Source organism: Notamacropus eugenii, chromosome 1, assembly GCF_028372415.1.
Source record: "Notamacropus eugenii isolate mMacEug1 chromosome 1, mMacEug1.pri_v2, whole genome shotgun sequence".
Taxonomy (NCBI): domain Eukaryota; kingdom Metazoa; phylum Chordata; class Mammalia; order Diprotodontia; family Macropodidae; genus Notamacropus; species Notamacropus eugenii.
In genome coordinates this window covers 56893264-56921260 of record NC_092872.1, presented here as the reverse complement: position 1 = coordinate 56921260, position 27997 = coordinate 56893264, and the positions used below count along the sequence as shown (strand labels likewise).

The 27997-nt window shown below is 40.1% G+C and overlaps 1 long non-coding RNA gene across 4 annotated transcripts in view; it reads right to left on the bottom strand.

Annotated features, from left to right (window-relative positions):
* Nucleotides 1-22: 22 nt before the first annotated feature.
* The window catches only part of LOC140520810 (uncharacterized), a 56034-nt gene continuing 28059 nt past the window's right edge, over nt 23-27997 (bottom strand). Inside the window, exons 3-8 of one of the 4 annotated variants that reach the window (XR_011972655.1) lie at nt 26807-26906; nt 25326-25484; nt 23271-23486; nt 10616-10824; nt 7163-7418; nt 23-5678 (exon numbers count right to left, since the gene is read on the bottom strand). This is a non-coding gene — a long non-coding RNA (uncharacterized lncRNA). Of the gene's footprint in view, nt 5679-7162; nt 7419-10615; nt 10825-10846; nt 16403-23270; nt 23487-25325; nt 25485-26806; nt 26907-27997 lie in introns of those variants that run through there. The other 3 variants (XR_011972652.1, XR_011972651.1, XR_011972654.1) reach the window with 3 other exon arrangements.

Genomic DNA, 27997 nt, shown 5'->3' with positions numbered 1-27997 from the left:
TTTCTGCTTTTCTTTACTAAAATTTTGAAAAATATTTTATTTTTTCCAATTACATGTAAAACCAATTTTGACCTTCATTTTTGCAATTTTGAGTTTCAAATTCTGCTCTACCCTCCCTTATTTTCCCCCTCACTGGGAAACCAAGTAATTGGATAAAGTTTGCACATGTACAGTTATGCAAAATATATATCCAGATTAGTCATGATGTTAAAGAAAGCACAGACTAAAAAAAGAAAGAAAAAGAAAAGAAAAAAACAACCCAATATGCCTTGGTCTGCATCCAGATTCCACCAGTTCTTTTTCTGGAATTTTTAATGCTTTAATACTCTGCATTTTTCATCATAGCTCTTTCAGAATTGTCTTGAATCTTTGTAATCCTGAGAATAACTAAGTCATTCATCAGTGATTATTGTACAATTTTTCTGCATTTTTTATTGAGGATTTTATGTCTCGATACTTTGTCAAGTGTTGTGAAGATGTTATGCAGGATTATAAAGTATGTAAACTCCTTTCTGTTTCCATTCAGTAATGGCCAGAGACCTATCATCTCTAACTTTTATAAAATTCTGTTTAGGCTCTTAACTTCTTTCTTATTTATCTTTTAGTTAAATTACTGAGGTTGAAAAGAGACACATTAAAATCCTTCACTACTATGATTTTAGTCTCAATTTCTCCCTACAATTACATTATGTTTTATGCCATTCAGTGCACATATGTTAAGGAGGAATATTGATTCATTATCTACAGTTCCCTTACACGTAATATAGCTTTCATACTTATCTCTTTTCTCATGGTTGTATTTACTCATCTGAATGTATGATTGCTACCCTTGCTTTTTTTGAGTTCAACTAACACCTAGTAGATTCTGCTCCAATCACTCATTTTAGCCCTGTGAATCTTTACATTTCAAGTCTGTTCCTTATAAACAGCATTTCATTGGATTCTGCTTTCTAATTCATTTTATTACTCTATTATGGTTAATAGGTGAATTCATCATTTTTATATTCACTATCATGATGGCGAATTGTGTGTTTCCTCCTTGCTGTCCTCTTGTACTTTTTTCTCTATTTGCCCCCATCTTCCTCTTTGTAGAAATCAGAAGGTGGTAGAAGAGGAGCTTGCCTAACACTTGTTATCCATAAATGAAGTAGTCTGTTTTCTCCATTATCACCATTTTTCTTCCTCTTTTCCTTAATCAAAGATTTTAATCCTTTCTTTCTTTTCTTTTAATCCTCCCTTCATATTCCTCCTCTGACTTTGGAATTTGTTTTGCTTATGACTCTTCTTTTACCTATCCCACCTTCCATTTTTACATCCCCTTCTTGTCTCTGTGTTGAATTTAATACATTTTTATATCATGATGTGTGTGTTCAACTTTCTGTTTTCTAGTTCAGTTGAGAATGAAATTCATGAGATTCTTGTTACTTTCACTTCTTTCTCAATGTTAAATCCTTTCAACTCACAAAGCACTGTTATGAGAGAAAGTGATTTTTCTCTCCTTCCTTTTTACCCCTTCCACTGTAGTCCCCTAATCGTCTCATTTCCATCTTCTCCCAAGACCATCAGAAGAGAACAGAATCATTCCCATGTCCTTTGCATGTCTAATTTTTCTTTCTCTGTGATACTTGAAGACGTGAAGGTTCTAAGATGACACTTGTTTCTTTCTCCCTTAGTAGCATGTAAACAATTTTACAGTCCATTCCAATTGATCAAATGTATGTACATTTCTATTTTTCTCTTGACTCTTGTATTTCCATTTCAAAGTATCTGATTTTTTCATCAGGAACACTTGAAGATCCTCTCTTTTATTAATGATCCATTTTCTCCTCTGTAGGATTATACTCCATTTTACTGGATAAATTATTCATGGTTGTAAGCCTTTTGGAAGATTCTATTCTAATCTGTCCTCTGTTTTACAGTGGCAACTGCTAAATCTTTTTTGATCCTGACTGTGGCTCCTTAGTACTTGAACTATTTCTTTTTGGCTATTTGCACAATATTTTTTTCTTTGATGTGTAAGCTGTGGATTTTGCCTGTGACATTTCTTTGCATTTTCATTTGGGGGTTCCTTTAAGGAGGTGACTGGTGGATTCTTCCTAAAGTATAACTTTTATTAAGTCACATAACTTTCCCTGGCTAGCTGTTCATTGCTTGCAACATAAAATACAAACTACTTGGCTTGTCATTCAAAGGTATCCATTTTATCCATCCTCTCTCCAATTTTCTAATTTATCTTCTAAAAAAACCAGTTAAATAGGAAACATAAATATGAAATTAAGAGAAAAGTAACAAAATTGCCCTACTACTTGTGTACCCTTTAATGCTTTTTTTCCCCAAAAGCTTTCTTTTGTGACCATGAATCCTGGAACAAATAGGGATTAACATTTCTTAAGTAAATACAACATAATTCACATTTGCAGAATACATAACATAGCAACTTATTACCAGGTGACCAAATGGCTTTAAACAAACACTAAGATATAGGCATAACATAACATCATTTTTTGAGGAGAGAACAACCAGCTCCTCCTTTCTCAATCCCAAACAGAAATGTCCAAGCAAAGTCCTTTTGGGGGTGTGTCCTCCCCACCCTGTTCTCTCAAATACAAACTCTGATGAGCCCCATCTGTCTTAGTCTTAACAATGCTCCAGCCCCACCCCGCCTTCCAAAGCCTGAGGGGTGGCTGGGCAACAAAGTCATCAGGGTGGGGTCCTTGGGGATACATGGTGCTTCCCCCCACCCACCATAGGCAACTCCACCCCCTGGGTCCCAAACTGTCTCAGGAGGACGCAGCAAAAAACACACTCAGGACCTTGCTGTGCAGTCCCTATCTTTCTCCAATCTTGCCCCAGAATTCTAAGCTCCTGGGTTCCTCCTCCTCTAGCAGGAGCCAGCCTCACCAGCTCCCACCTGGGTCTGTGCTCTGGCTGTCTGCCCCTGATCATCTCACCTCACCAAGGTCAGCACACAGGCCATTCTCCACTTCTGCTGGGTCTGTACAAAGACAGTTTTCTGATGGGGTTCCAGGGCTCCATTCTAAGCTCTCACAGCTTATATAGCCTATATTGAATTGCTTGCCTTCCCAGTGGTGATGGGTGGGGAGGGAGGAAGGAAGAGACTTTGGAACCCAAAGTTTTAGGAAAAACTGTTGAGTATTGTTCTTGTATACAACTGGGAAATAAGAAATACAGGTAATGGGGTATAGAACTTGATCTTGCCTTACAGGACAAAAGAGAAGATGGGGAAAAGAGAAGGGAGGGATGTTAGAGAGGAGGGTAGATTAGTGGTAGAGATAATTAGAATGCTCAGCGTTTTCGAGTGGGAGGAGGGGAGAGATGGGGAGAAAATTAGGAACTCAAAATTTTGTGGAAATGAATGTTGAAAACTTAAATAAATTTATAACAAAAAAAATTAACAGAGATGTGCAGTTTGCTTCCCCTGTCCCACCCACTCTACCTAGCCTTTATCACCGGTGGTTCGCTACACAACTTTTTTTTTAATGAAGTTATCAAGTGATGTTTGGACAGTGGCTCTCCATTTTTCTTCACATGTCTGACAATAGCAAGCAAAATTATCCACTAGTCTTTGAACTTTCAAAAATCTTGAAGTATTTGGATTCATTTTTTCAATACAAGAAAAAAATTCCTATGATAAATAGTTTCTGCCAACTCTTCTATTGTGAACCTTTTTAGTTTGACCTCAGATTCTGAAGGTTCCTTTTCTTCTGCAAACTTTGTAGCCAGGAACTCAATCAGATCTTCCTTTGACAGTTTTTCTCCATGGGACTCACCTATTCAACCTCATCCTCATCACTTATAGCTCTAATTCTTGTGCTCAGTTTAGAGTCTTGTTACTTCTTCAGATGTTTCATCTTTATCAAATCTACAAAGTTCAGAATGAACTGAGGGCACACTTTCATCCCAACTTCACACATACACATTTCTGTTACACCTTCCCATCCTCAGCAATATTTGGACTGCACGGTAACATTATAGGACTTCCAAAGGTCTCTCGATGTTAAGTCTTCATCTGCATTCAAAGCTGCTGTTGCCTGGGTAAATGAAGTACAGTAAACAATAAATTCATAATCACTCACTGATGCATAGGTTGTCATAATGAAGTAGTGTTAGGGGGAAGGTAGGCCACTTCTGCATTTTCATTGAAGTCATCCAGATGGGGCATTATCCAAAATAAGTAGGATCTTGAAAGGAATGCCATTGTCTTTACAAAATTTCGGGACTTCAGAATTGAAAGAGTCCGCAAACTACAATTCAAGGATGATAAGGGTTATCCACGCCTTAAGGTTAGGAGAAATAATGTCTTGCTGATTCCTTTCAATGCTCTTGGATTTTCTGAGTGGTGCACAAGTCCAGGTTTTAATTTGTAAGTCCCAGAGATGCATTACTTCCAAGCAGAAGAGAAACTCTACTTTTAAAAAATTAATTAATTAATTTTTAGTTTACTTCCATAAGATTTTGAGTTCTAAATTTTCTCCTGCTCCCTCCACTCCCCCCCTCCAAGACATCACGCAATCTGATATAGGCTCTACATGTACATTCATGCTAAACATATTTTCACAAGTAACTATATTCTGTGAAGTTTTAAGTCCAGGCATAGTTGTTTTTTTCCCTCCATGGAGGTGTAGGATTGAGATGCAACAGGCTGGTTTCATCTACCTTAAAGATTTACTCTGGTCAGTAGAGACCTTCATCTATTCTTTTTTTGCAGGAACTTAGGGAACTTTTTTGCCGCTTCAGTCTCTGCATTAGCAAACTCTCCTGACACTTGCACATTATGAAATCCTTCACACTTTGTAAGTCAATCAAACCAACCCACTGCTTGCTGTAAGTACCTGTATTTCTTCAGGGTACTTTACCTTTAAATCTTCGAAGAGGCTTCCAGCCTTGGCTTGAATTGTCATCCAGCTTAAAGCAATATCTGTCTCCTCCAGGTCTTCTGCTCACCAGCTAATCGTTTCTCCCCTCTAGAACAGTCCATTTGCTGTGTTTTGATGCATTAGCTGATTTCCTGTACACACTGACTTTGTAGCACCTGCTCCTTTATCTGGACAGCATCTTGCACTCAGGTGTTCGCAGTCTATGCCTCAAGTTCACATGCTATTGATGACAAATTTTATTCTCCTTAATATTTTCTAATTATTTTCATTTTCATTTTCAAGTCTATGAGCTTTGCTTATGAGATGATTCACTTTCCCTCCTCAAAAGCATGTTTGCCACCAACCATGGTGAAACTGTCAGGGTCACTACTGACCACAGACAGAGGCCCAGTATCACTCATTGTCTGCGGACACATGGGAACTGCCTTAAGGGTGCTTCTCAGCTTCCTACCACCATTTATGCTGCCCAAATTGTACAGAATCTAATCCTATAACATCTGCTTTGGAAAGAATTTTCAAAAAAAATTTTTCGTTTGCAGATTTCTTTCAGAATTCTTAACATTAAGTCAAATATGCATAATGCAAAAAGCAAGGGAGAACTTGTACAGTCATTCAATCTGCAAATTTTTAATGAAACCCCTCCTATAAATCCAGTCTGGTGCAGAAGAAGAGTACATCAGGCCATACTGTTGTCATCAGAGAACTCTAAGTCTTGATGAAGTAGGAAACAAGACTCCATTCAAGCCAGAAGTTAGACTCCTTGGTTCTGGCACAACTGCCCTTGAAAGAAAGAGAAGAGTGATTATCAGGAGTTGGATCAATCAGAAGGTTTTCTAACAGCATGAAACTAGACCAAGAAGCACTGATAAGATTTGGAGAGGTGGAGTTTGGAGTAGTGAATCTGGGGATTCACTACAAGCTGAGCAGAGGATGTAGAAGTGGGAATGAGTACTGGAGGTAGATGGATGGAACAAAGGGAAAATTCACCTGCTGGATGTCGAAGGAGTGGGTCAGTAAGATGGGTAGGTAAGAGAGGCTATTTAGTGAAGGAATGTCACACTCGAGAACTTTTGGATCTTAATCCAGTCCATTGCCAGTTCTTGAGGAAGGGAGTGACATGACCAAAATTATATAGGTTGATGGTGAAGACTTGGGTTATATGGAGAGCTTTAGACAAGAGTAGAGGTTCAGGCCTCAGCAAAGCCACAAGGGACAGGCTAATTGGGGTCAGGGCATAACTATTTCATTCCTGCAGGAAAAATTACACCCAGAGCCCCAGAGTGGATGAACTCCACAGGATAGCTGGTGAGCTGGCTAAACCCCAAATCCTTTATGTTCCAGTCCTCTACTAATGGATTTTAATAAAGTTGTCCAAGTAAGGAGCCTAAGGAAGGCAGCCCAGTCAGTTTTAGCCCATGGCAATCTTTCAGAACTTAGTTCATTGTGACAGATATTTCTAATATTTTATGACATCTTGCTTATTATCTCATTCAAACTCACAATGACGGAAACACACAATGTTGAACACAAAGATCTCTCACTATTTAGGGTACACTCGGATGATGTTGCCACTGATTTTTTTTTCACCTGGAAGGATTAAAAAAAGGACAATAGGAAAATGGTTTGTGAATACTTAAGGAAGCTGCCCATGCTGCCCATACCTTGCTCATTTTCCTATTTTCTACAACCTGTCAATTATTTAATTAACTGGTCAGCTAGGAAGTGTAGTAAGCTTATTTGGCCAGCAGTAGGTTTCTGAGATGGGATCGAGCTTCTGTGCTTGGGGCGGCTGCAATACCGCCCATGCTCACAAGAGGACGCCCGCCTGCAAGTTGTTGGATTACTTCTGCGGCACTGCCCCACCTCAAAATTTAACTTGGGATAAAATAAATTGAATATTGCTCGAAAACATTAAAATGTTGGAAATTCCCACGTTTCTCTTGTCATGGTCCAGCCCCCAACAGATGCCTTTCAATACAACCCACCCATCTAAAGTTCATACTGTTTCAAAAACAAGCCTTGTTGTGGCCACACAAGTTTTATCATGTGCAACCAAAAGGATGAGAAATCTGTCTCCCTCCATTTCCCCAAACAGACAATCCTTCTGTTCGGCTCTCTGCTCTTCCCAGAGGATGAAAGTGTTAGCGGAAGGAGTTATGGGTCTGTAATCCACTGAGTACAAGGGGGATTGTTATTATTTCCAAAGCCACAAGTCTAGGGGCCCTGAATCTGTCTTTGCCTGTGATCTGACCTGATCTGCATACCTTACTATGGAGCTTCCCCTTTCTTCCTTCAGTGTCTCATCAATCTTCTTTCAAGTCAGAGGATTTGCCAGGGGAGGGTCTCATTAGGAATACTGTGGTTTATCCAGAACAGATGATATGTAATCTCAATTCCCTTTTTGACAAGCTAGGCAGATTTCAGGGGAATTCTGTAGACAATATTCCAAGATTTCAGCTAAGCTTCTGATGATGTAATTCTGTCAGACCCAAGACCTGCTGGATATTGTTGACCTGAAAACTTGGTTAAGAAAAGGCAACAGGCTAAATGCATACGTTTTATGATTTAATTAATTAATTGATCAATTCCCCATAAAGAAAAGAGTTACATAGCGCTATGGAGTCAGAGGTGACTCTGACTACCTAGTACAGAAAACATCTGTCTTAAGTACATTTTGCCATGAGAAGGAAACTCTCCTAATTAAGCAAATCATAAATTCAGTAAGACAAGACAATTAACAAAGCAATGTCAGTCAAATCTTGAGATTCCAAGCTGGGTAAACATATGTCTCAGGTGATAAAAAGGAAGGAAATCCCACCACTAGTAAGTGGCAGGCTTCCTGCCCCAAACAGGTAAATGACACAGGAAAGGGCAAACAATGTTCAATAGAAACCCAGGATGCCTATATTTTCTTTACCATTGATAATGTTTAATATAAAATTTTGGAATAATCTCTTTGTTCTCTCTGAAGCAAACTCAGAGAATGCCTCTTCCTATGTCAGCAAAAGCCTGCCAGGGCTGACTCTGCATTCCTTAAGAGACCTTTAACCTAAGACACTATCTTGAATAATGGGATGTTTTCCATATCTTAATATTTGTAGACATATACTATGTTATGGCGTGTTAATGGTAAAGAAAACACAGACATCTTGGGTCATAATTTCTATGTGAAACTTTGTCAGACTCTGTTATCTTATTGTATTTACAACCTATGCAATTAAGAAATTCCTTTCTAATGGTCTAGTTAGTCACTTATGGAGATCATAAATCTGAAGGACACAGAACACTTCTTTGTCCTAAAACATATTTAAGGCTGCCCAATTCTTTGTATTGGTAGCCAGAACATTTCTGGCTCCATAATGCATTATGTTACCGTTTTCTTTAATAGGGAATTGATCAATTGATCAATTAATTAATTAAATCATAAAATGTATGCATTTAGTCTGTTGCCTTTCTTTAACCAAGTTTTCAGGTCAACACCATTACTATGCCATAACATAGTATGTGTCTATAGATAATAAGATACAAATGAAAGTCCCATTATTCAAGATATGTCATAACATAGTACGTGTCTATAGATAATAAGATATAAAGGGAAGTCCCATTATTCAAGATATGTCATAGGTTAAAGGTCTCCCAAGGAATGCAGAGTCAGCTTTGGCTGGCTTTTGCTGACATAAGAAGAGGCATTCTCTGAGTTTGCTTCAGAGAGAACAAAGAGAGTACTCCAAAATTTTATATTAAACATTATCCATATCATCTGGGTGTTCCATGGGACCCTCAAACTAAGCTTTTCCAAAATAGAATTCAATAGCTTTCACCCCTCTATTTTGTCTTTATTTCTGTTGAGTTACTACTATCCTTCTAATTGAATACACTGTGATATATTCTTTGGTGTTACAAAACTCCCCCAAACATGTGATGAATGCAAGAGAAACTGTTTTCATCAGGACATAGGTGGAGGGAATTTTCAGTGTGAAAACTCCTTTCGCTAAAGCAGTGGCCAGAACAATTGTTTGAGTCTAAAAATCATGCCTCTAGACTAGCAATAATTGGAGGGGCAAGTAGATATAATCCTAGGTCAGTCTATTCTCTCTCAGAGGAAAACAAAGCAACCATCCTGGTGGCCCCCTCTCCTGTTTCCTTTAACACAGGAATCAGTCTCCCTTGGAGAGAGATGGGATAGACTGCAGAAATGTCTCCTGATGCTTCCTCCTTGAAGTGCATTTAGATAGCCCGCGTGGACACACACATCTTACAAGGGCAACACATGTTTGGCACAGAGGTTTAGGAAAATCTTTGACCACAGTTTTAGGTTGCCTTCTTTGCGGGTGGGGTAGACTGGCCTTGCAGCCAGTACTTCCTCTCTGAGCAGAAAAAAAATCACAGACTGCTACAGAGCCTTACCCTGAGGCTGGACAGTCAGCCCCAGATTAGGGAGAACACTCACCAATTCAGTCCCTCCCACTTAGCTCCACCAAGGCCGGGACAAAGGTTGTCTAAAGCTGGAGGGTGGGGTCCTGAAACTTCTCTATTACACAATATGCCTCAGTGGAAACTCCAAAACTATTTTGCAAAGTGTAACTGAATAAAAGTCATATAAACCATGGCATTTTACTTGTCTGAAAATAAGGGGAAATGCCAAACTGCTCTCAAGGCTATTATGTAATTTTGTGGTTATTCAAATAACAGTACTTATGTTGTACATTCTAAAGCATTTTGCCTCATGAGCATCTTTGTGACTTCACGAGAATGAATTTGTCGGACCACTTCTGGCTGTTGAAGATGAGCCAAGATGGAGTCAGTCTGTTCCACTTCAGACCTCTGGCACTACAGGTGGTGTGACCTATAGCCAACCACTCAGACTTTCACTTTCATTGCCATTCCCTAGAATTAGGAAAATTTTAATTTAAAGCCATCTTCAGTTTCCTGCTACCTATGTGGGCAAGCCTAATCACTGCTAGTTTAGAGGCATGATTTTTTAGACTCAAGCTGTTTGGCTGGCTGTTATCTCGAAAAAGACCATGGTTGAGGCTGATTTCCATCAGATAGTAATATTTATCGAGGTGAAAAAAATCCACTAATTTCTTCATGACTAAAAAGGCATAGCCCACATACATGAGCATGAGCACAAGCACAGTCATGGAAAAATCTGACTTTCTGATTACAGACCATTTAAGATAAAAGGAACTGCACCACAGCAAATCCAGGAGAGGTTGGTTGGCCAGGCAGAGTCTCAGGGATCCATGGGATCACAATGAAATGAGGAGCCAGATGATTTAATACAGAAAATCCTGCTGCTTTGTCAGTGCTTTTACAAGAGGATTGAGATGGGGTTTAGGTACATTTTTATGTGTTTTAACAGTTAAATGTTTCCTAGCTGCTCCAAGGAGTGATGAGGAACATTCTTCTAAGCACTGAAGTTAGGACCTAGATGTAACACAGTAAATTATTTAGAGGAAAGTGAATGCTTGCTATGCTAAAATTTAGACATTTTTCTCTTTAAAGATTACTATTAAAATTTCACATGGCAAGAAAAAAGATAATACCTAAAATACAAAGTTAGTTTTTCTTTTGTTTCTAATGCCAACTTCTACAGATGAGGAATTTTTTCCTTCCTTCTTATTGTTTCTGTAGTCTCAAGTGGTTGGAATGCTACTTCAGAGATACAGCCATATTCTTTTGAAAACATTGAAATTTTCAGCTTAAAAACTTACTCTTTGGCCTTTTTCCCTTTGGTTGATCAGCAAACAGGAAAAATCAATTTCGTTCAGATGATCAGGATACAAAATATAACAAAGATTGCCACAGCCACTCAGTTTGAATTTCCTGAGGAGGTCAAACCAGTTTCAGATGCAACCAGGGCTTTTAGATTGGAGCATTGGGCAATACCCTCACCAGGTTGGTGGATGGAAGGATGATTCACCTATGAAGTATGAGGGGTGTAATTAGTACTAAATTTTCTGGAGAGGAACGTCATTCTTCAATCCTCCTTTCTTTCATTCAGCTAATAAACAATTGTGCAATACCTACTGTGCTGAGCTGTGGGGACACAAACCAGGAGAAGATAGCCCAAGCCTTTAAGAAGCCAACAGTCCAAAGGAGAAAGAGAATTCACAGAAGAAAGCTGAAAAGGGTGTGGGGGAGGGTACACAGTTCAAGGGTATAGCTGGCTGGTTTAAGCACTCTCTAGATGGAGGCTTGCAGAGAAGGGATTGAAGAGGTCTGAGTGCCAGAACTGATCTAAGCTTGCAGGATGATGATTTTAGTGTGAGGTTTCTTGGAAGGATGGTGATGGTGGAGTCCCAATGCAAGGAGTGCAGCTGGTAATGGTTCACACACACACACACACACACACAGATAGTTCGACATTCTGTTTACAACCAACTCCAGCGAGGAGAAAGGGAAGAACCTTTGCAGACCTGAAAGAGTAACTTGGTGTCTCACCATGTCTGTGATTTCCATCTTCCATGTAGAAACTTTAGGAAATTTCCCCTTGTGTGAGATTAGTTGACATTGACCTTAGTTTGCTCCCATCTACATAGCTCATGCACTTTTCAGTATTTTCTGGTGTGTTCTAATTTGTAGAATTCAATTTCTATTTGTTATTTGCTTGGGCAAATGGATTTACTCATTATTCACTATTTGTGATAGTTTTTTGTGTATTGTGTGTGTGTTTGTGTTTTTGGTGTGTATTTTGGTGGGAAGGGGCCAACACAGTATGTGTGAGCTTGGAGAGATTTTCAGATTAAGAAGTAATCCAGTGGGTTTTTTTTTTTTTTGGCAGGGGGGAGGATGGGAGAGGATGCAGTTTTCTAAGACTGTTAAAAACAGAGACTTTGACTGATTTCTATATAAATGCACCCAGACTACTCTCATTTTTCCCTGGAGAGTGAGGAACAGTTATTGCTTTAGTGCTGAAAAGGAAAAATTTACATTTGGAATTTGATTGCCAAGTTCAGAACTTTTCACAATGAAATCTAAACTCCAAACCTAATAGAAGCTACAGGTTTGTGTGTGTCTGCGTGTATGTGTGTACACACACACACATGCACACGCACACGCACACACACATATTATGCATTTATATGCACAATACTGAGAGCACTATAAACTCAAGCCACAGACTAGAATAATTAGGAAACTTGCACCCAGGCAAACTCCAAAATACATTGTAAAATATGATTTTTACAAGAACTGTTTTCATAGTTCACAATTTAAAAGAATATTTTTTTTGTATTGGTCTTGTCCAGTGTACTTAGAAACTATCCAGGGTTCACTTTTCCTTTTCGAGAAGATGAAAGAAAAAAAAAGTCAGCTTTAATTTTCCCAATGTGATACTTCCCTGACCTCTTTGGAGTCTGACTTTCCAATCTTCCCTGAGTATTCACATCTATTCATAAGCCATTTTTGACAAGCTAGACTTTGGTAGAGATTCTTCACGTAATCTTCATTTTGTACAAACTGGATAACTTTAAAATGATTCATTTACTGAAGTAAAAGGTGAAATAATAATATATTAATTTCAAATGTTACTCATGTAGAAAAAAGTACAACTCATTCAAAGTCATTCAGAATCATATGTGGTAGCACAAGTGATCTACAGCACTTAAATCTGAAGAACTAAATAGATATAAATGTGAGAGGTCAAGGTAATTTGTTAAGGCCGAGGCTTAAAACATTTGCTTAGACAATTTAGGAGTTACTGAATTGGTAATATGTTTCATTATTATGGAATCTATGACAGTTAACTATACATATTGTAAGGTGATTGGTGGATACTTTCATTGTCCCATTGTTGCATAATGTTGAAGAACAAGGCAAATTAATGAAAAAATAGGTCACCTTTACACCTCTGAGAATGATCCATTTGTCAATTCCTGTGAGATTTTAATGTTCTATATAAAAGATTCTATTGGTTCCATTTCAGGTCATTAAGGAGAGAGGCAACCCTAGGCCTGCTGAGGAAAGAACCTCACCAAGGACCAGAGAACATGAGAATTGTTACACCACCTCAGACCTATACTCCCTAGATGAAAAGATTTTCTTGAAGTGACTTAAGCTAGTTGTAACTGGAGCATTTGTAGTTTGCAGTGTACTATCTTGCATCTACTTTCTGTGTAAAATCCCAGAATGTGATCATTTCATTGACTGAACTAAGGACAGTATAACAGGGTTCTTGATCAATGGAAGCCCTGTCCCCAGAGCATGTATAGATAGGGTTCTCTGCCTGGTCACAAAGAAGAGGCTGGGAAGACTACACTCAGGAAAGGTATGATGATATATAATGGAAGGGTCAGGTGAGGTGCCATAAAAGTGCTGAGGAGTAGAATCCAGGCTGGCAGAGAATGGACCTGCCCGAGAATGGAGCATCTCATCCATTAGCTCTGCCCCATTTAGAAGTGAAGGTGGTGGGGTGATTATTTGTAGTAGCCACTTTAAATCTGAGCCCAGCCTTCCCCATGACTGTGACCAGCAGACTCCATGTATTTAGGGGAGAGTGTGTCCCCTAGGGTGGAGGGATATGTTACTACTTCTATTTTTGTTATATCTTCTCAGTAAATGTCCTTTTGTAAAAGCTAATTGATTTTGATTAGTTAAATGATTCTGGGATGCTAATCATTGGAAGTAATCAATAGTAAGGAAGATATTAACCATAATTGGACATTGTTACTGATGAGAATGCACCAGAAGAGGGGATCAAGTAGGTGACATTAGATATTTCCATGCTGATACCTAAAACAGAGAAAATTATAGACCAATTTGCCTAATGAATATTGATGCAAAGATTTTAAATAAAACATGAGCAAGGAGATTACTGTAATATATCATAAGCACCACACCCTATGATCAGGCGGAATTTATACCAGAAATGCAGAACCATTTTATTATTAGGAAAACTATCTGCATAACTGACCATAGTAATATTACATTGGCCAAATACATAATTGACCCGTAGGAATAATAAAACCAGCAGAAATCGTATGATTATTTCAACAGATGCAGAAAAAGCCTTTGACAAAATACAGCACCCACCTTATTAAAAACACGAGAGAGCAGGGGAATAAATAGAACTTAGCTTAAAATGATAAGTAATGTGTATCTAAAAACAACAGTAAGCATTATTAGTAATGGGGATAATCTAGCAGCTTTCCCAGTACAATTAGGGGTGAAGTAAGGATGCCCATTATCATCTCTATCATTCAATATTGTATTAGAAATGCTAGCTATAGCAATAAAGAGAAAAATAAATTGAAGGAATTTAGAATAGGCAATGAGGAAACATAACTATCAGTTTGCAGATATAGGATGGTATAGTTGGAGAATCCTAGAAAATCAAATAAAAATCTGCTTGAAATAATTAAGAATTTAACAAAATTTCTGGATACAAAAATCATCAGCATTTCTGTCCACTACCTACAAAGTCCAACAGCAAGAGATCAAAAGAGAAATTGCATTTAAAATCACTGTAGGAAATATAAATTCCTTGGGAGGCTACCTGCCAAGACAAACCCAGGAAATATATGATGGCAAAACACTTTTCACACAAATAAAGTCATATCTAAGTATTTGGAAAAATACCCATGTAATGAAAACGACAATTCTACCTAAATTGATCTGTTCAGTGCCATACCAATCAAATTATTAAAAAATTATTTCATTGTGCTATAAAAAATAATAATAAAATTCATCTGGAAGAGCAAAAGGTCAAGGCAATCAAAAGAATCAATGAAAAAAAAATGAAGGAAGCTTATCTGGAGTCATACCAGATCTTAAACTATGTAGTAAAGTGGTAACTATCAAAATAATTTGGTGCTGCATAAGAAATAAAGTGTTGGATCATTGGAATAGATTACATACACATTAGATAATAGTAAATGACCATAGTAATCTAGAATCTGATAAACCCAAAGATCTAAGCTTTTGGAACAAAAACTCATTATTTGACAAAATCTGCTGCAAAAACTGGAAAATAGTATATTAGGTATAGAACAACATCTCATATCCTATACCAAAATCAAAATGGGTACATGATTTACACATAAAGAGCAAAACCATTGGTTGCTGTCCTTCATCTTCCAGGAGGACCAAAATGACATCACCATTGTAAAGTGAAATTTCAATGTGTCCCACTATGGCTGATCACACGAATATGAGCTTGGAATTGGGCACAGGTAGCCCGTGTGAATACTTAGGGTGGATATCCCAGATTTGCACATCTTGCATTTACTTAGTGCTGTCTCAATTCTGCTTTGTTCAAAGAGCAGAGCACCTTTCTGATGTGGGCACACCATGCTGAATGATCCCGTGCCAGTGTCTCCCATGTTGCACAGTCAAATCCAAAGTTCTTGAGAAAGACCTTGAGAGTGTCCTTGTATCATTTCTTCTGACCACCATGTGCTCGCCTGCCCCATGCAAGTTCTCCATAAAAGAGTCTTTCTGTCAAGCATACATTTTGCATTTGAACAACGTGTCCAACCCATTGGAGTTGTACTCTCTGAAGCATACTTTGAATACTTGGCAGCTTGAGCAAGAACTTCAGTGTCTGGTACCTTATCCTGCCAAGTGATCCTCAGAATCTTCCTAAGACAGTTCAAATGGAAGCGATTCAGTTTCCTGGCATGGCTCTGGTATGCTGTCCATGTTTCACAAGCATACAACAATGAGGTCAGCACAACGGCTCTGTAGACCTTCACTTTGGTAGTCAGTCTAATACCTCTTCTCTCCCAAACACTGAGCTAGCTTTGGCAATGCGTGCATCAACCTCATTGTCAATGTGTATATGCCTGGAAAGTACACTACCAAGGTAAGTGAACTTATCCACAGCATTCAAAATTTCTCCATTTGTTGTAATCAATGGTTCCACATATGGATGGTGTGGTGGTGGCTGATGGAGCACCTTTGTTTTTTTGGTGTTAATTATTAGGCCAAAATTAGCACAGGCAGCAAAGAATTTATCCATACTTTGTTGCATCTCAGCTTCAGAGGCTGCATTGAGTGCACAATCATCTGCAAACAGAAAATCATGCACCAAAAGTCCCTCCACTTTGGTCTTAGCTTGTAACCTTTTCAAATTGAAGAACGTCCCATTAGTATGGTAGTTGACCTTGATGCCATGTTCATCCTCATTGGAAGGATTTGTCAACATGGCTGAAAACATCATGCTAAAAAGCATGGGAACAAGCACACAGCCCTGTTTCACTCCATTGGTGACAGGGAAGGCATGAGAGCTTTGTCTATTATCCAGAACCCAGGCAAACATGCCATCATGAAACTGATGTACAATATTGATGAACTTCTCTGGGTAACCAAATTTTGACATAATTTTCCATAAGCCCTCATAACTAACAGTGTCAAAGGCCTTGGTCAGATCCACAAACGTTGTGTATAGACCTCTGTTCTGCTCCTGGCATTTCTCCTGGAGTTGTCAGGGCAGCAAACACCACATGGACTGTTCCTTATCCCTTTCTGAAGCCACACTGCCTCTTAGGTACATGCCCATCCTGCAGGTGAAGGATCAGACTATTAAAGAGGACTCTAGGAAGAATCAGCAAATTAAGAGAGCATAGAATAATTTATTTGTGAGATCTATGGCTAAGGGAAAAATTTAAGACCAAAGAAAATGTGAAGAGCAAAAATTAAAAGGCAAACATAAAACTGGGAAAAATTTTGCAACAAGTATCTCTGATAAAGGCCTCATTTCTCAACTACATAGAGAACTGACTCAAATTTTTAAGAATACAAGTGATTCCCCAATTGATAAATGGTCAAAGGATATGAACAGGCAGTTTTCAGGCAAGCAAATCAAAGATATCAATAGTTGCATGAAAAAATGCTCTAAATCACTATTGATTAGAGAAATGCAAATTAAAACAAATTTGAGGTATTACCTCACACCTATCCAATTGGCTAATATGACAGAAAAGGAATATGATAAATGTTGGAGGGAACATGGGACAACTGAAACATTAATGCACTTGGTGGAGTTGTGAATTGATCCAATGGGGTACTGGAGAGTAATTTAGAACTATTCCCAAAGGGCTATAAAACTATGCATAACAATACTACTGCTAGGTCTATGTCCCAAAGGGTATTCTAAACAGGAAAAGGACCTATTCATACCGAAATAGCCGCTCTTTTTGTGGTGGCAAATAAATGGAAATTGAGGGGATGCCTATCAATTGGGGAATGGCTAAACAAGCTGTGGCATGTGATTGTGATGGAATATTATTGTGCTATGAGAAATGACAAACAGGATGATTTCAGAAAAACCTGAAAAGACTTATATGAACTGATGCAAAGTGAAGTGGGCAGAACCAGGAGAACATTGTACACAGTAACAGAAATACTGTATGATGAAGAACTGTGAATGACACAGCTACCTCAGCAATACAACGATCCAAGACAATCCCGAAGGACTTGTGGCATTTGAAAAGGTTTGAGAGACATAATCTTTATGAAATTTCATCATTTTATTAATAATAAGAACTTTAGACCAAAGACCCCTCATGTTAGTGGGCTCACAGTCTATATGTTCTTGGAAAAGTAGATATTCTTGAGAGTGGCAATCAACTTTGACTGGTCAACAATCAATAAGAAAATTAATATTACCAAGACAGGGTGGGCTATATTACAATGAGGGTCTTGGGGTATGTCTCACCCAAATCTTGGTCAAAGAGACTTATCAATTGTCATATCACCTGTCTGACATAAGGGAAAATCGAGATTCCCCTTACATGTTTGAGCAAACACAATGAGCACAGATGCAGCCATTAGTCCAGACTTAGAATTTCTATTACTGTCTGTTTAGATCTTAATCATCCTGGCTGTGTATGTTAGACAGATTTCTCACACTGATTGATTTCTGGATGAAAAAGTAGAAAAAGGGAAAACCTTAGTCCTAAGTTAATAATTAGTTATTAAATATAAGAGAGAAATATTCATTCCTCACAGATTCATGATGATGCATAGCCTCCCTTCCCAGCTACCATGAACTACCCCCCATCCCACTCTAGCAGTATGCTTGAAGTTGACTTCAGGGTCCACACATGAAAGGTGGGGTGGGGATGGGGGTCTTGCATCCAAATGCATGTCATTCATTCCAAAGAGGCTTGTACTCTGAGGTAAGAACACACATGGCCCCAAATAGGCTCCTCTAAAGGGTCCTGACCCAGAACCACAAATGGTAACTCTTATGATGATTCAAGAGAGATGGCCCCCTGTTATAATAATTTTTAGTGTTTTGCAACAACAATACTAACTGATACTTTTCTAATGGTTTCTTATTTCACAGACACTATCTTGAATCACACTATGCATGTGAAAAACAAAAAACATTGTCAGTTATGATTACCATTTATTTTATTCAATAAATATGCATGAAGTATCTCCTTTCTCCTTTGGTTTCCAATTTGATCTTTCCTCTCAGAGCCCAAATGATGGGGCAGGGGCAGGGATGACTGATGCTTTGTGGGTGGGGTTTAAGGCCAATGGGATATACAGCAGCTCCTTCTCACAGCTATGGGGATTCTAGAGATGATCCTTCCCTCCTGCCCTCACTTTTAGCCTTGCCCACCCTAGTTGGGTCCCCTGGCTTGCCTTTGAATGGCAACATGGTAGACCTGAGTATAAGGGACTGAGATGTGTGAGGGAAAATGCAGGGTCTGTGGGAAGAAGAGACTGATTTGGGGAATATGGAGAGGGGTTTCTCTTGATCTCTCTTACGTATATTATGCCCCCTGAAAGGGAAAACTGGGAGAAATAGGCTTCTAGTTAACAGATTTTTCTTTTTTTTTTTTTTATTAATTTATTTAACTTTTAACATTCATTTTCACAAAATTTGGGGTCCTAAATTTTTCTCCCCATTTTTCCCCTCCCCCCACCCCAAAACACCGAGCATTCTAATTGCCCCTATCACCAATCTGCCCTCTCTTTTGTGATCCCTCCCTTCCCTTGTCCCCATCTTCTCTTCTGTCCTGTAGGGCCAGATAACTTTCTATACCCCATTACCTGTATTTCTTCTTTCCTAGTAGCAAGAACAGTACTCGACAGTTGTTCCTAATACTTTGAGTTCCAACTTCTCTTCATCCCTCCCTCCCTCCCCATTCCCTTTGGAAGGCAAGCAATTCAATATAGGCCATATCTGTGTAGTTTTGCGAATGACTTCCATAATAGTTGTGTTCTGCAAGACTAACTATATTTCCCTCCATCCTATCCTGCCCCCCATTGCTTCTATTCTCTCTTTTGATCTTGTCCCTCCCCAAGAGTGTTGACTTCAAATTGCTCCCTCCTCCCATTGCCCTCCCTTCCATCATCCCCCCCACCCTGCTTATCCCCTTTTCCCCCACTTTCCTGTATTGTAAGATAGGTTTTCATACCAAAATGAGTGTGCATTTTATTCCTTCCATTAGTGGAATGTGATGAGAGTAAACTTCATGTTTTTCTCTCACCTGCCTTCTTTTTCCCTCCACTGAAAAGTCTTTTGCTTGCCTCTTTTATGAGAGATAATTTGCCCCATTCCAGTTCTCCCTTTCTCTTCCCAATATATTTCTGTCTCACTGCTTGATTTCATTTTTTTAAGATATGATCCCATCCTATTCAATTCACTCTGTGCTCTCTGTGTATGTGTGTGTGTGTGTGTGTGTGTGTGTGTGTGTGTGTGTGTGTGTGTAATCCCACCAACTACCCAAATCCTGAAAAGTTTCAAGAGTTACAAATATTTTCTTTCCATGTAGGAATGTAAACAGTTCAACTTTAGTAAGTCCCTTATGCCTTCTTTTTGCTGTTTACCTTTTCATGCTTCTCTTCATTCTTGTGTTTCAAAGTCAAATTTTCTTTTCAGCTCTGGTCTTTTCATCAAGAATGCTTGAAAGTCCCCAATTTCATTGAAAGACCATTTTTTTTCCCCCCTGAAGCATTATACTCAGTTTTGCTGGGTAGGTGATTCTTGGTTTTAGTCCTAGTTCCTTTGACTTCTGGAATATCCTATTCCATGCCCTTTGATCCCTTAATGTAGAAGGTGCTAGATCTTGTGTTATCCTGATTGTATTTCCACAATATTTCAATTGTTTCTTTCTAGCTGCTTGCAATATTTTCTCCTTGACCAGGGAACTCTGGAATTTGGCCACAATGTTCCTAGGAGTTTCTCTTTTTGGATCTCTTTCAGGTGGTGTTCTGTGGATTTCTTGAAGACTTATTTTGCGCTCTGGTTCTAGAATCTCAGGGCAGTTTTCCTTGATAATTTCATGAAAGATGATGTCTAGGCTTTTTTTTTGATCATGGCTTTCAGGTAGGCCCATAATTTTTAAATTGTCTCTCCTGGATCTATTTTCCAGGTCAGTTGTTTTTCCAGTGAGATATTTCACATATCCTTCCATTTTTTCATTCTTTTGGTTTTGTTTTGTGATTTCTTGGTTTCTCATAAAGTCATTAGCCTCCATCTGTTCCATTCTAATTTTGAAAGAACTATTTTCTTCAGTGAGCTTTTGAACCTCCGTTTCCATTTTGCTAATTCTGCTTTTGAAAGCATTCTTCTCCTCATTGGCTTTTTGAACCTCTTTTGCCAATGGAGTTAGCCTATTTTTCGAGGTGTTATTTTCTTCAGCATTTCTCTGGGTCTCCTTTAGCAAGGTGTGGACCTGCTTTTCATGCTTTTCTTCCATCTCTCTCATTTCTCTTCCCAGTTTTTCCTCCACCTCTCTAACTGGATTTTCAAAATCCTTTTTGAGCTCTTCCATGGCCTGAGCCCATGGTATATTTACTTTGGATGTGTGGGATACAGAAGCCTTGACTTCTGTGTCTTTCCCTGATGGTAAGCATTGTTCTTCCTCATCAGAAAGGAAGGGAGGAAATGTCTGTTCACCAAGAGAGTAACCTTCTATAGTCTTATTTTTTTTCCCTTTTCTGGGCATTTTCCCAGCCAGTGACTTGACTTCTGAGTTTTCTTTCCACACCTACCACGTCTCCAGATCTGCCCAGCCAGCACTTGGTGTCTGAGATTCAAATGCTGCTTCCCAGCCTCAGGGCTTTGGGTGGGGGCTGGACTGCGATCCAGTGTGAGATTAAGTTCAGGTGCTCAAGTCAGGGCAGGGCTGCTTCATGGGACTCAGTTCCCTCAGGGGGTTTATGCAGAGACCTTCAACAATGGATCTGGTCTCCTGCCTGCTTGGGGAGCCCTTGTCCCCTGCCTCCCCCGCTGCTGCCTCCCGAGGGGGCCAGAGCAACGGGGACACCCCACTCCCCTGTCGGTCACCCACTGACCCCTGACACCTGTGGGTGGAGGGACATGCGCGGCAGCTGGAGATTCTATCCCTGAAGCCTGCTTGGATCTGCTCCTCTCGGTGCCATGTAGCCAAGGCAGGGCTGGGCTCTGTTCCAGGTCCGGGGTGCCACAGACCTTTGGTGTCTGTTTTCAGGGCTCTCTGGAACAGAAATCTTGTCCACTCCCTTGTTCTCTGGCTTCTGCTGCTCCAGAATTTGTTGGGAGGTCTTCTTTACAGATATTTTATGGGCTGTGGGTTCGGAGCTAGCATACGTGTGTCTTTCTACTCTGCCATCTTGGCTCCTCCCTAACAGATTTTTCAACTTGCAAAGCAGAGGAGATGGACACATAAACATATATCTGAATACAACTAAATTAGATTTTCCTAGAAGGCTTCTTTTATGCAGATCTTAATGAAGCTTGTCTTTGGAGCATGCCAAGATCACCTAACATGGAATGACTTCCAAAGGGGCTTGTCTGACCATGTCTATATCTCCTAAAATGGAGGCTTGTGTTTGTCCTTCATTCTCAAGGAGGACCATGACATCAGGGAGATGATGACATGACTTGCAGTTGACTTTGATTTGAATGAATGAGGACTGCACAAGTCCCATTCAGTGAACAGTCCTCTTTAAGTAGTTATTCAAGTTATGGCCCCTTTTATCAAAAGCAAAAACAAAAACTGGTATGGCAAGACCCTCAGGGTTTCTGGGCTAAAGAGAAACTGTAACTGAGAAGGGAGGGGAGGAGAGGAGAGGACAGGAGAGGGGATGAGAGGAGGCTACTTATTCACAGGCTGTGTTTGTCCTTTGTTTGTCCTAAAAGGGCCAGGGTCTCCCACTGCATCCTGGGCCATCTCCAGTCAGCCTGATGAATATCTGGTCACTGGACCTAGATGGTTCTGGAGGACAAAGTGAAGCTGGTGACCTTGCATAGCCTTCCCTCACTCAAATCAAAGTCAACTGCAAGTCATGTCATTATCCCCTTGATGTCATGGTCCTCTTTGAAAACGAAGGACAAACACAGACTGTGAGTGATCCTCTTCTCTTGGGAGTATTAAAAGCCTGGGTCTTAACAACTTCCAAAAGACTAATCCTCTTCTCTTCCTCAGACACTGAGCTATGGTACAAGGAGGGAGAGGATAATGTCTCTCATGTATTACGGAATATTTGTGTAAATCTAATCTGGTCATAGTATATATAATCTCCATTAGAGATTCTTTGCTAATATTTTATTTAAAGGTTTTGCTAAACATGTATTAAAGATATTGGTCTATAGTTTCTTAGTCTGTTTTCACCATCCCTGGCTAATTTATCAAGATCATTATAGAGATGTGCCCCATATCGTGAGGGCTGTCCTCGACCTGTAGCTTGGGAGTGATTTTGTATGGTTTGAAGGATGGTAGAAGAGACATTTCTAGGCTCTTCTTCAACCCTTTGCCAAAGGAGACTTTAATTCTTGCCACAAAGGGAAGCAGAAAGTTAGGACCAGAGACCCCTTGGCCACTCCACTCTCCTCAAAGACAGGAATTACTAGACTAGAATTATATCAATCTGCTCCTTTAAATATTATTAATCTAAAAGATGAAATTTTCAGGTTCAAGCTAACTTTTGATCACTGTTCATCATTGGGAGGAACCAATACCCCAAGCTTTATTATATCCAAAACTTGACCCCCTCTCACCAAATACCACAATGAACATACATAGCACATAGTCAAGAAAACCCATTTATCCTAATCAGTAGCAAAACAGAAACTAAAGAAGGTACATACAGGAGAAGGTATGCTGGACAATATAGAGTGAAGGAGCTCTTCCACTGGGAGTATTAAAATAAAAACCCCTGTATACCGCTAAAAAAGAAAAACCCCAGGTCCAAAAGGGGGACCTGGAATGAAGCCAAGGCTGATCACACTTGACAAAGATTATAACTGAATTTATTGCCTGAGAAGAGGCTTGCAAGCTGGAGCAGTGAGACAATGTTGGCATTGGCTCAAAGATGAGAGGGAAAGGATGAGATGCTTATGCATAATTCAGGTGGGGAAGGGAGGTCTAGGGAGAAGGTATCTATAAATACAATACATCACAAAGCAGGAGGATTGGTGCTCTTTACCTTAAGTCAGGAAACAAGATGTCTGCTTCCTTTTGGATAAGTCAAAAACCAAGATATATCCTGTTTTCTCTGAGCTGGTCAAGACTGGTTTCAGCAGGCATCTCTGGGTTCTGTTAAAGTTTACTTTGCAAAGGATCACTGGTACATCAAGTGACCCTGGGCATCAGAAGTCCTCCTGATTAGCTAGTTGCTGTGCTACTCCATTGTCTGGGTCCCCTGTGAAAAGGAGAAGTTCTAGTATATTTCTTTATACTTTTTCCAGTGAGGGAGGAATGGAAAGGTAAGGAGAAATAATGTAAGGTAGCAAAAAGAAAAGAAAAGAAAGAAAAGAGGGTCATTTAGGTATCTTAACCATGTAGAGAACAGAACAGAAGGAACAAAACCCCAGACAAGTCAGACAGCTTTTAAAATTACAGATTGAATTTATTATATTATAAAAAAGAAAAATAATAGAGACATGCAGTTTCATGTACAATCTTTCTCTATTCTACTATGTTATTGGTGATGGGGATGGAAATGAGAAACATAATTTGGACCAACTAGGGATTATTGAGTTCTCCCGCAGGGCAGTCTCCCTGGAAGAGACAAACATGAACAGTGCACAATGTTTGTATATGTTTCAAGAAGTGAGAACCAGGGTAGTGAACAAGACAAAAATTAATTGGTCAAGGTTCTTATTATTGGGGCTAGAGACAGATCTGCTTAGGGTTAGGGAGTTTCTGTACAACAGGATAGGAAGAATGGGGCTAGACTCTTCCTTTGAATAGGGTGTATGACAGGATACTGTGGCATGTCCTATTTGGCGTCACTTGCCTTGCATATAATGGGACAGCACAGAGGTAGATGTGTGAACAAAGCAGAGTGATTCTCGAAAGGGAGCAGCTCTGGATCCACACTCCCAGCTGTGAGATTCTAAAATCCTGCAATTCACTCTATGTCCCATTTCATTTTCTCTGAAGCTGAGGGCTGCTTACTTTAGCCTTTCACTTCAGAGTGGATTCTGGGCCCAATGGCAGAGGAACCACAGGACTGAAGTAAGTTCTTCTAATTGTTTTTTAAAGACAAAAGAGGAGACATACCAACTACTGACCAGAGAGTTCAGTTTTGATACATGGGAAAAGTATAAATTGTCCTTTAAAATGCCATGGGTATTGGTGAATATCTGGGAAAAGAGCCAACATTACTTAGTTCAATCAAGAATGGATGAAATCACTTTACACTCCTTTTCTCTTCTGATAGAGTTACTAACCCTTTGGTTAGGGTACCAAATACGTTCTGCTCCAGTGCTCTGGCTGGGGGAGGGAGGAGACTGAGTAGCTGAACTTGACACAACCTTTCATTTCCTTGCTATTGAGAAGAAAGTCATGAGATTTGTAGTTATTATTTGGCCCAGTTCAGAGGCAAGTAGACTTGGATAAATAATTGTCTCCCATGTAGAGAGGATGGAATTTTTTCCACAGTATGTAGAACTAAGCATTTCCTTCCTATGGAGAGCAACACATTGCGTACAACATTCCATAATACAACTACAAGCAAAGGGAGGTGAGAAAACCTCCTTTACTGGAGTTATACCTGGTCGACTGGAGATACATCGGATTTTTTTGGATGTGATACTCTCTCATATTCATTCCATATCCCTGCTCAGTCAAGCAAGCCTATACTGTATAGGAGTCATCCCTGCCCATCCACCTGGGGACATTGTGACCTTCTGGTTTCTCAGTCAATTCAGTTGTGTCTGATTTTTCATGACTCCATTTGGGGTTTTCTTGGTAGAGGTACTGGGATGGTTTTCCATTACCTTCTCCAACTCATGACTCTGGGTAGGAGGCTGGGAGCCTGCATGAAATGGGGGTGTACATGGGCACTAATCCTATCTCCCTGGGATGTAGCAAGGAGAGAGGAGCTGAGGTGCGGAGACAGCACTATCCCATCTTCCCATAGTACCCTATCAATCCAAATGCTTTTTCCTTTTTCTGGAAGTTGTTTACTTGTCTATGAAAAGCAGCATGGGAATTTGAAAGGGAGGGAGAGGGCCACTGGCAGCTCCCAACTGACCTTCTGCCTTGGTGTGTTGAAGAAAATCCTTTTAATTTCTTTTCTTGAGTTTGCTTCATCGATCAGAATGAGAACCAAAAGAAGATCTCTTTGAATATACCAACACTATTATGTGATTCTGAACAAGTCATTTCTCTTTCCAAGCCTTGTTTTCCTCTTCTGCAGAAAGACAGGATGGGAGAAATAGGTGGTACAATGGATAGAGTGCTGGCTTTGGAGTCAGGCAGACTTATTTTCCTGAGTTCAAATCTGACCTCAGACACTTACTAGCTGAGTGACCCTGTTAGCCTCAGTTTTCTCATCTGTAAAATAACCGCAGTAGGAAATGGCAAGCCACTCTAGTATCTTTGCCAAGAAAACTCCAAATAGGAGGGCTGAACTTCAGTACTTTCAATTTCTCCTAGTTGAGAAGTAATCATATGACTTGTAAGAATTGCTTATCCCACCCCCAAGCCTATTTGTATATACGATTGGCTAAATGGAAATAAGAGTAAATTGCTACAGATGGACTCAGGCTCTCCAGTAGAGGGCAGCACATTATATGCAGTCATTAGTTAAAAACTGTAGATAGACGTGGAGATAGTAATGATGGTAAGAACATTAAATTAGCATTTAAATAGTATCTACCATGTATTAGGCACTTAACAAACGTGATCTCATTGGATCCCCACTACAACGTGGGGGTACATGCAGTTACTGAAGAAAGTGAGGCAAACAGAAGTTAAATAACTTGCCCAGGGTCACATATTTGAGGCCAGCTGTGAACTCAGGTCTTCCTGTCTCCAAGCCCAGAATTCTGCCCTGCGGCAAATCACAACGTGAGGTTTAAAGTCCCACCCACTTTCCCCTCCCTTTCCTGTTTTATACCCAAGTGTCTTATCTACCCCCCCCTCTCACTTTTCTCTCAGAACGATCCAGAAGCCCACAGCTGGAAGAGGTGAGAGGAGAGACTGGGGAAATTCCTAGAGAGTGGGCTAGGGGAATCCTAGAGGTGATGGTTAAAGAGGAAGGAAGAGAAAAAGATGCCCCAGAGAGGCAGAAAGGGGGCTCTGCAGAGAAATCAGCCTGGAAGTTGTCAGGGGAGGAGGGAGGAATAAGAAGCTGAGGGGTGGCGTGGGCTAAGGTAGGGGAGGATGGTGAGGACTGGATAATGCTCCCAAGTCTGGTGAAGTCCCATTTCCCAGAAGAAATCTGGGGATCGGCATGAAAGAGAATTTCAAAAACTGGATCTCAGTAAGTGTGTCTTGGCTTCAAGGAATCGCAGGGCTGCTGTAGCTTGCAATGTATGTAAGTGCAACGTATGACAAAAATTAAGCTGTGCCTTTTATTCATCCTCTTCTAACAGACATTACTTTGCTTCAGTTAATTGGCTGAAACATAATCATTTATAAGAGGCAGCTAGGTGGTGCAGCAGATAGAGCACCAGTACAGGAGTCAGGAGGACCTGAGTTCAAATCTCACCTCAGACACTTGACACTTACTAGCTGTGTGACCTTGGGCAAGTCACTTAACCCCAATTGCTTCATCCTGGGTCATCTCCAGTCATCCTGATGAATAGCTGGTCACTGGATTCAGATGGCTCTGGAGGAAAAGTAAGGCTGGTGACCTGCACAGCCCTCCCTCACTCAAAAACAGTCAAGTGCAAGTCATGTCATCATGTCTCTGATGGCATGGTCTTCTTCAGCAACAAAGGATGAACACATATGTCATTTATAATAAGTGAATAATTATTATACTGTAAGTTTGTTTTCTTGTGGTTAGTGTAGACAGCCAGAATAGAGGAAGCATTTCCTTTGGACTTGTTGTTTTCATGTATAAAAGAAGCCTTTTACAAAAATCTAATGGAGTTGTATTCAGAACTATTTTTTTGTGTCCATCTCCCCTGCTTTACAAGTCAAAAATCTGTTCACTGGAAACTGTGTCTGAGTTTTTTCTTCCAGGGGTCACATCAACCTTAAGAGAAATCAAGAGTAACCCCTCTCCTTATCCCCCAGATCAGTCTCATCTTCCCACACACCCTGTGTTTTTCCTCACACATCTCAGAACCCTATTCTCAGTCCCATCATGTGCTACTCCAAGGTAAGCCCAGGGACTCAGCTAGAGTGGGGGCAGGAGGGAGGGATCATGTCTGGGAACCTCATGGCTGTGAGAAGGGGCTGCTGTATATCCCACTGGGCTCACACCCTCTCTCCCTCCCCCAAACCATCAGTCATCCTGGCCCCTGCTTTTGGGGTTCTGAGAGGAAAAGTGGGACTGGGGACTAAAGAAGAGAGGAGGTACTTGATGAATGGTGGATAAAAGAATAGTAAGCTGAAGTGACATGTGTATGGTTGACAAGTGTTTAATATACGATGTCATTCGAGAATATGTGTGTGACACAAGAAATCACTAGATAAGTGTCAGTGACTATTATTAGAAAGGATTATTGTAGGGGATCTTCTCCCCTCTTGCAGCACTGTAAGTGTGGCCATTCACGATTTGGGGTGGGGGGAGACCATAAGGACCCTTTGTGGGACCTGCTTTAGGCCCCAACAGGCTCATACTCTAAGATGTCATAGGTGGCTTCCCCACCCCAACTTCCACATGTGGAATAAGAGGGCAGTTATGAGCATGTTCTGGGATTGGGGGTGCAGGGAGAGTTGGAAAGGGAAGCAATGTCACTTTCACTCTGT